The sequence below is a fragment of the Schistocerca serialis genome, chromosome 3 (genome assembly GCF_023864345.2).
Source record: "Schistocerca serialis cubense isolate TAMUIC-IGC-003099 chromosome 3, iqSchSeri2.2, whole genome shotgun sequence".
Classification (NCBI taxonomy): domain Eukaryota; kingdom Metazoa; phylum Arthropoda; class Insecta; order Orthoptera; family Acrididae; genus Schistocerca; species Schistocerca serialis.
This window is the reverse complement of record NC_064640.1, coordinates 526,491,669-526,499,016: the sequence shown is the minus strand read 5'-3', so window position 1 is coordinate 526,499,016 and position 7,348 is coordinate 526,491,669. Positions and strand designations below refer to the sequence as shown.

The following is a 7,348-nucleotide window of genomic DNA, read 5'->3' as shown; positions in this document are numbered from 1 at the left end:
AAGACGGCTACTCAGATTGTCTCCTATGTCGTTAATATAGATCAGGAACAATAGAGGGCATATAACACTTCCTTGGGGAACGCCGGATATTACTTCTGTTTTACTCAATGACTTCCCGTCTGTTACTACGAACTGTGACCTTTCTGACAGGAAATCACGAATCCAGTCGCACAACTGAGGCGATACTCCGTTGGCACGCAGCTTGGTTGGAAGACGCTTGTGAGAAACGGTGGCGAAAGCCTTCTGGAAATCTAAAAATATGGAATCAATTTGACATCCCCTGTCGATAGCACTTATTACTTCATGAGTATAAAGGACTAGTTGTGTTTCACAAGAGCGATATTTTCTGAATCCGTGCTGACTACATGTCAATAAATCGTTTTCTTCGAGGTAGTTCATAATGTTCAAATACAGTATATGTACTAAAACCCTACCGCAAATCGACGTTAGTGATATAGGCCTGTAATTCAGCGGATTACTCCTACTTCCCTTTTTGGGTTCAAAATGGTTCAAATGGCTCTGAGCACTATGGGACTTAACATCTGAGGTCATCAGTCCCGTAGAACTTAGAACTACTTAAACCTAACTAACCTAAGGACATCACACACATCCATGCCCGAGGCGGGATTCGAACCTGTGACCGTAGTGGCCGCGCGGTTCCAGATTGAATCGACCAGAACCGCTCGGCCACACCGGCCGGCCCCTTTTTGGGTATTGGTGTGACTTGAGCAATTTTCCAGTCTTTAGGTACGTATCTTTCTGTGAGCGAGTGGTTGTATATAATTGCTAAATATGGAGCTATTTTATCAGCATACTCTGAGAGGAACCTGACTGGTATACAATCTGGACCGGAGGCCTTGCCTTTATTAAGTGATTTAAGCTGCTTTGTTACACCGAGGATATCTACTTCTATGTTTCTCATCTTGGCAGTTGTTCTTGATTGGAATTAAGGAATATTTACTTCGTCTTCTTTGGTGAAGGAGTTTCGGAAAACCGTGTTTAATAACTCTGCTTTAGTGGCACTGTCATCAGTGACTTCACCGTTGTTATCGCGCAGTGAAGGTATTGATTGTGTCTTGCCACTGGTGTGCTTTATGCATAACCAGAATCTCTTTGGGTTTTCTGCCAGATTTCGAGACAGAATTTCGTTGTGGAAATTATGAAAAGCATTTCGCATTGAAGTACGCACCATATTTCGAACTTCTGTAAAACTTTTCCAATCTTGTGGATTTTGCGTCCTTTTAATTTAGGCATGCTTTTTTCGTTGCTTCTGCAACAACGATCTGACCAGTTTTGTGTACCATGGGGGATCAGTATCATCACTTATTAATTTATGTGGTATATATCTCTCAGTTGCTGTTGATACTATCTCTTTGAAAACATTCCACAACTTTTCTACACTTCCATGATCAGATCGGAAGGAATGAAGACTGCCTCTTAAAAAGGCGTTGAGAGCATTCTTATCAGCTTTTTTTAAATAGATATACTTTGCGTTTCTTTTTTATGGTTGTAGATGTTACGGTATTCAGCCTAGCAGCAACTGCCTTGTGGTCGCTAATCTCTGTATTCGTCACAACACTCACTATTTGTCCAGGATTATTTGTTGCTAAAACGTCAAGTATGCTTTCGCAACCATTTACACTTCGAGTGGGCTCATGAACTAATTGTTAAAAATAATTTTCTGAGAAAGTATTCAGTACAATTTCGGATGATGTTTTATGCCTGCCGCCGGCTTTAAACCTATAATTTTTCCAGCATATCGAGGTTAGATTGAAGTCACCACCGACTATAATTGTATGAGCGGGGTACTTACTTGAAATGAGACTCAAGTTTTCTTTGAACTGTTCAGCAACTATGTCTTCCGAGTCGGGGGTCGGTAAAACGATCCAATTAATAGTTTAGTCCGATTGTCAGGTATAACCTCTACCCACCCTATTTAACATGAACTATCTACTTCAATTTCGCTACAAGGCCAACTACCTCTGACAGCAATAAATACTCCACCACCAACTGTATTTAATATATCATTTCTGAACACTGTTAGATCGTTTGAAAAAATTCGGCTGAACTTATTTCCGGCTTTAGCCAGCTCTCTGTACCTACAACTATTTGAGCTTCAGTGCTTTCTATTAGGGCTTGGAGCACTGGTTCTTTCCCAACACAGCTACGACAATTTACAACTACAATACCAATCGTTTCTACAACTCCCCTACTGTGTTTTACCTGCCCACTTTCTGACGGACGCCCCTTCTGCGGTTCCCTGAGACCCTCTAACCTAAAAAACCGCCCAGTCCCTTCCACACAGCCCCCGCTACCCGTGTAGCCGCTTCCCGTGTGTAGAGGTCTCCTGACCTATTAAGTGGAACCCGATGGCGCAAGTAAAAGAATCTGCAGCCTACACGGTCACAGAACCGCCTGAGCCTCTGATTCAGACCCTCAACTCGGCTCTGCATCAAAGGACCACAGTTGGTTCTATCGACGATGCTGCAGATGGTGAGCTCCGCCTTAATCTCGGAAGCAAGACTGGCAGTCTTTACCATTTCCGCTAGCCGCCCGAAACCAGACAGAATCTGCTCCGATCCAAAGCGACACACGTCGTTGGTACCGACATGAGCCACAACTTGCAGTTGGCTGCAATCTGTACTCTTCATGGCACCCGGAAGCACCTTTTCCACATCCGGAATGACTCCCCCGGAATGCACACAAAGTGCACATTGGCTTTCTTCCCCTCCTTGGCAGCCATGTTCCTAAGGGGACTAATTATGCGCCTAACGTTGGAACTCCCAACTACCAGCTAACCCACCCTCTGTGAATGCCCAGACCTTGCGGACCGAGAAGCTTCCTCTGGAATGGGGTGGACGACTGCATCCGGCTCAGAGACTTCGTCAGCTACAGATAACGCCCGAAACCTGTTCGTCAAACGAACCGGGGAGGCCCTACGATTGGTCCCACGGAAAGTTTCTTGCTGCCTGCCAGTCTTTGGAATGATCTCCCACTCGACCAAGGGGTCAACCTCAGTGCAGGCAGTAACCGGGGAGGTCACATCAGTGGACCGATCGGAGGACACGTGGGACGTGCTCGACGTCCCCGCATCCCCGCCTCCGATGACGTACTATGTGGTAAGGATCCCATATAGCCCAGAAGTATTCTCGCACAAGACGAACAAACTTAGTGTAAGCAGTATCTTCAGTGGACTTGTTGCATCTTTTTACAAAATGTAATCTTTGGTTTGCCTTCACCAAAATGTTATCTATGTGATCGTTCAGACTTAATTTGTTTGTAATTGGAGTTCCCAGGTATTTCTTTGAAATGACAGTCTTTAAATTTATGTGCTTTATCGTGTAATAGAAATTTAACGGATTTCGTTTTGTACTCACGTGCATTACCTCACATCTTTTCTTATTGAGTGAAAATTTCCACTTTTCTCGCCATTCAGATATCATGTCTGAGTTATTTTGGAATTGATTTTGATGGTTCAAAATGGCTCTGAGCACTATGGGACTTAACATCTGAGGTCATCAGTCCCCTAGAACTTGGAACTACTTCAACCTAACTAACCTAATGATATCACACTAATCCATGCCCGAGGCAGGATTCGAACCTGCGGCCGTAGCGGTCGCGCGGTTCCAGATTGAATCGCCTAGAACCGCTGGTCCACACCGGCCGGCATTGATTTTGATCTTCTGGCGTCTTCACTGGACGGTAAATGACATCATTGTCTGCAATTAATCTAAGTGGGCTGCTCAGGTTATCTTTTAGTTAGTTTATGTAGATTAGGAACAGCACGGGACCTATAACACGTCCTTGGGGGACGCAGGATATCATTTGTGTTTTATTCGATGACTTTCCGTCAGTTACTACGAACTGTGAGCTTTCTGAGTGGAAATCTCGGATCTAGTCACGCACCTGAGGTGATATTCCACAGGCACACAATTTGGTAAGAAGTCTCTTGTGTGGAACGGTGGCAAAAGCCTTCTGGAAATCTAGAAATATAGTATCAATTTGAGATTCTCTGCTGACAGCACTCATTACTTCATGCGAATAAACAGCTAATTGTGTTTCACAAGAACGATATTTTAGAATCCATGCTCGCCGTGTGTCTATACACACTTCAAATTTGTTTGTGGGATTTGAGGCAGTTGTGAACTGTAACTATTGCTACAACATGAAACTGAATTTTCCGTTGGTCTAAGATATGGAAAATTATTTAGTCAGTTTACTCATTCTATCCGTAATAAGTTGTACTCTTTCCTTTTTTTTTTTTTACTTTTGAGGCATTGATGATAAAAGTCGCTTCTGACACCTGTATGTAGCAGCAAGATGGTCAGAGCGCTTTAGGAGAACTTGTGTTGTAAGTAGCTTTCACAATGCCTTCAGAGGCCGTGTGTGAAGGGGCTGGAGTAAAAGACGGTAGTTTCGAGTAGAGTGTGTGCATCTCACATAGGTGAGAGGTGCTTGGACCTACATGTTAGGCAAACTGTGTATCGCTGAATCTTCTACGAATGAGTTCTGGACACAGAGACATAGGTACGCTTGTTTCACACTACAAAATACTACTGCCTCTTATTGTTAAATCTGTGTATCATGTAGGTGTTTCCAATAGAAGATACCAATTTCAGCCACGGTTGTGATTAAACTTAATAAAGTGACCCCAGTAGGCATGTTTACAATCACACGTATTATTATACACTCCTGGAAATTGAAATAAGAACACCGTGAATTCATTGTCCCAGGAAGGGGAAGCTTTATTGACACATTCCTGGGGTCAGATACATCACATGATCACACTGGCAGAACCACAGGCACATAGACACAGGTAACAGAGCATGCACAATGTCGGCACTAGTACAGTGTATAACCCCCTTTCACAGCAATGCAGGCTGCTATTCTCCCATGGAGACGATCGTAGAGATGCTGGATGTAGTCCTGTGGAACGGCTTGCCATGCCATTTCCACCTGGCGCCTCAGTTGGACCAGCGTTCGTGCTGGACGTGCAGACCGCGTGAGACGACGCTTCATCCAGTCCTAAACATGCTCAATGGGGGACAGATCCGGAGATCTTGCTGGCCAGGGTAGCTGACTTACACCTTCTAGAGCACGTTGGGTGGCACGGGATACATGCGGACGTGCATTGTCCTTTTGGAACAGCAAGTTCCTTTGCCGGTCTAGGAATGGTAGAACGATGGGTTTGATGACGGTTTGGATGTACCGTGCACTATTCAGTGTCCCCTCGACGATCACCAGTGGTGTACAGCCAGTGTAGGAGATCGCTCCCCACACCATGATGCCGGGTGTTCGCCCTGTGTGCCTCGGTCGTATGCAGTCCTGATTGTGGCGCTCACCTGCACGGCGCCAAACATGCATACGAGCATCATTGGCACCAAGGCAGAAGCGACTCTCATCGCTGAAGACGACACGTCTCCATTCGTCCCTCCATTCACGCCTGTCGCGACACCACTGGAGGCGGGCTGCACGATGTTGGGGCGTGAGCGGAAGACGGCCTAACGGTGTGCGGGACCGTAGCCCAGCTTCATGGAGACGGTTGCGAATGATCCTCGCCGATACCCCAGGAGCAACAGTGTCCCTAATTTGCTGGGAAGTGGCGGTGCGGTCCCCTACGGCTCTGCGTAGGATCCTACGGTCTTGGCGTGCATCCGTGCGTCGCTGCGGTCCGGTCCCAGGTCGACGGGCACGTGCACCTTCCGCCGACCACTGGCGACAACATCGATGTACTGTGGAGACCTCACGCCCCACGTGTTGAGCAATTCGGCGGTACGTCCACCCGGCCTCCCGCATGCCCACTATACGCCCTCGCTCAAAGTCCGTCAACTGCACATACGGTTCACGTCCACGCTGTCGCGGCATGCTACCAGTGTTAAAGACTGCGCTGGAGCTCCGTATGCCACGGCAAACTGGCTGACACTGACGGCGGCGGTGCACAAATGCTGCGCAGCTAGCGCCATTCGACGGCCAACACCGCGGTTCCTGGTGTGTCCGCTGTGCCGTGCGTGTGATCATTGCTTGTACAGCCCTCTCGTAGTGTCCGGAGCAAGTATGGTGGGTCTGACACACCGGTGTCAATGTGTTCCTTTTTCCATTTCCAGGAGTGTATTAATGTAAAATGTGCCTTCTATTACTAAAAATGAGCACTTACCAAACGTACTCGGAGTTGCATCAGTATCGACAGTAGCCAAAGATATGCAACAGGAATACTGTTTATTGTAAACAAAGTTTCGTGACATGCACAACTCAGCGTAAGTAGGAAGTAGTCCTGTATGAATATACATAGCTTCTATACGTTTTTCTCATAAAAATCGCTCAAGATAAGGGTTTTAACTCACCTCTAAATGGCGGCCAGACTTTGTACTGGTTCACTTTACTACTCATGGAAGGTCTCATTGACCAACGCCATACAGCCATCCATCTCATACAGACAATTACAAACCCACATAAATTTACAACAATTAATGACTCGGGCAGCGGCCTTGCCGCAGTGGATACACCGGTTCCCGTCAGATCACCGAAGTTAAGCGCTGTCGGGCGTGGCCGGGACTTGAATGGGTGACCATGTGAGCCGCCATGCGGTGTTGCCTTTTTTCTGGATGCACTCAGCCTCGTGATGCCAACTGAGGAGCTACTCGACCGAATAGTAGCGGCTCCGGTCAAAGAAAACCATCATAACGACCGGGAGAGCGGTGTGCTGACCACATGCCCCTCCTATCCGCATCCTCACCTAAGGATGACACGGCGGTCGAATGGTTCCGATGGGCCACTTGTGGCCTGAAGACGGAGTGCTTTTAATGACTCACCTTCACACATTCTGTTTCGTAAATCTGCCTTAAGCTTTCTTTTGTAGTTAAAGAATGTCTTTGTTCTGGTAGACTATGTCAAATGAATCTGTGGTGTCACCGCCAGACACCACACTTGCTAGGTGGTAGCCTTTAAATCGGCCGCGGTCCGTTAGTATACGTCGGACCCGCGTGTCGCCACTATCAGTGATTGCAGACCGAGGCACACGGCAGGTCTAGTCTAGATAGACTCCCTAGTACTCGCCCCAGTTATACAGCTGACTTTGCTAGCGATGGTTCACTGACTACATACGCTCTCACTTGCAGAGACGACGGTTTAGCATAGCCTTCAGCTACTTCATTTGCTACGACCTAGCAAGGCGCCATATTCAGTTACTACGAATGTTTTCAGAACAGATAATATTGTGAATCATGTACCGTCAAGAGCGAAGTTCATCATTAATGGATTAAAGGTAAGTATCAAACTAAGTACGCCCGCTTTCTGAATTCTAATTCCTTGTCATATTCCAGACCTCACGTCAGTAGAGTCCTTCCCTCCT

General features: G+C 46.7%; 1 pseudogene; it reads left to right on the top strand.

Annotated features, from left to right (window-relative positions):
• The first annotated feature begins 6,475 nt into the window (after window positions 1-6,475).
• Window positions 6,476-6,593, top strand: LOC126471835 (5S ribosomal RNA; annotated as a pseudogene).
• Window positions 6,594-7,348: the final 755 nt, after the last annotated feature.